The sequence below is a fragment of the Primulina eburnea genome, chromosome 9, assembly GCF_022965805.1.
Source record: "Primulina eburnea isolate SZY01 chromosome 9, ASM2296580v1, whole genome shotgun sequence".
NCBI lineage: Eukaryota > Viridiplantae > Streptophyta > Magnoliopsida > Lamiales > Gesneriaceae > Primulina > Primulina eburnea.
In genome coordinates, this window is record NC_133109.1 from 29,387,819 (window position 1) to 29,389,799 (window position 1,981).

Here is a 1,981-nt window from a genome sequence, read left to right on the forward strand (position 1 = left end):
CTCGATTCGAGCTTCTATTATCAGACTCGAGCTTGGTTTGTATTGAAATTACTGAGCTCGAGAAAAGCTCGAGCTCGGCTCGTTAAAAGCTCGTTTAGCATGTTAATCAAGCCAGGCTCGAGCTTAATTCATTAATAGCTCGTTTAGCATGTTTAACAAGCATGGCTTGAGTTCGTCTCGTTTTCGAGCTCGTTAAACATAGAATTGAGCTCGAGTTTGAATCGAGCTTGTTAAAAATTAAATATATCTATAAACTAATTTTAAATCAGACATAAAAATATAAATTCATTCTGCATTCATAAATAACCAAAACGACACAAATGATAGCTAAAAAAACATAAATCAGTATATTTTTGAACATTCCAAAATCAAACATTTAGAATATTCATTATACACTGATATCACTGTATAAATAACAATGAAATAATTTCACCCCTCTAATACTTCAACTAAGTCTAGTGAGAGTACAGAGGACGTTAGAGAATCCAATAAAATCGGGAATTACAAAATCATCTCCAATAACAATTAGTCAACTACCTGCAAAGTCCATAATACCAATTTTTTTTTAATAAAAATGAGTTATTAATTTAATCAAGAAGAAACCATTATATTTAAATTTTTAAAAAATAAACTTTACCAATTTAACGACAAAAAACTTTGTAAGAGCTCTTGATAGTTGATTCCAAGTATTTTAAGTCAAATGAATCTCTTTAAGCTGCAAATTTTCCTTTTACATACAAATACAAAAATTCAATATGTTAGACATAAATAACCAAATTTGATGAAACACAATAAATTAGATATATAACACATTAATAAATACATAATTAAATTAGATATCAATTGATGAAACACAATAAATTAGATATATAACACATTTATAAATACATAATTAAATTAGATATCAATTTACTTACTTTTGCTCTTCTCTTGATTTGGTGACGAGCACGTAACCAATCTTCTGTGCAAAGCAACATTTGAGCTGTCTCTACTCCCAAATTGGCACGATATGGATCAATAACTCTACCACCTGCACTGAAAGCTGGTTCAGAAGCCACAGAAGTTATTGGAATCGATAGTACATCAGACGCCATCTTTGAAAAAATCCTAAACTTTAAGTTGTTCATCTTCCACCATGACAATGCATCAAAATTCTTGATCATCTTCGCAAAAAACAACTCCTTCCTCAAAGTACACTTCAAGCTCAGACTTCACTTGCTCTACACTATCAACATTCTTAATGTAGTTGGCAAATTGTGCCCTTACTTTACCTTTTGTTTTTCCACTAACAATACTACTTGTACAATTAGAGCTCTATTTTTTACTCTGATCACTTTGAACATCCTTTTCGCCAATATATTTTTTGTGAGCCTCAACATATTCATTATACAAGTTAAGCAAGGTCTCATGAACTGTAACGATATTCTCAACTGTATCAACTTCAGAATAGATCTTTGGAAAGCACCATTCAATCAACTTCATCTTATTCCTTGGATCTAATATTGCCACTATAGAAATTAATAAGTTACAATCACCCCAATATTTATCAAATTTATTCTTCATTTTCTTAATCATCTTTGCCATGAAAATATCTTCACCCACATTTGTATTCTTCAATAACTTTTTTATGTTATAGAGTTAGAGAAGAAACAAATTTGAAGTCGGATATTCTGAACCTGAAACAAGGTAAGTTACATGTAAATAAAAATAAAAATGTGTTTCCCAAATTTTAAAAAATATATGTTACATGTAAATCATTTTTTATATGAGTATAATTATAAATAGTGAGTAAAGTGTTATTAAAAGTCAAATATTAATAGAAGCAAAATAACAAGACAAATAAAGTTGAAGCTTTAAAATAATCTCCCGTTTCCTATAGATTCAATCGAACTTATCATTACACTCTTTATATTTTGGAAGTAGATATTTAAATATAGTAGATCGACGACATCACATCATTATGAAATAAATTCGACATAAT

The 1,981-nt window shown here is 29.3% G+C and overlaps 1 long non-coding RNA gene across 2 annotated transcripts; it reads right to left on the bottom strand.

The window, feature by feature from the left end:
• Positions 1 to 406: 406 nt before the first annotated feature.
• On the bottom strand, positions 407 to 1,354 carry LOC140840510 (uncharacterized). Of its 2 annotated transcripts, XR_012120011.1 has the most exons (4): positions 1,272 to 1,354; positions 918 to 1,030; positions 633 to 727; positions 407 to 533 (listed from the first exon to the last, which is right to left on the bottom strand). It is a non-coding gene; the product is annotated as an uncharacterized lncRNA (long non-coding RNA). The 2 variants fall into 2 exon arrangements; XR_012120010.1 differs by lacking the exon at positions 1,272 to 1,354 and having other exon boundaries at positions 918 to 1,100.
• Positions 1,355 to 1,981: the final 627 nt, after the last annotated feature.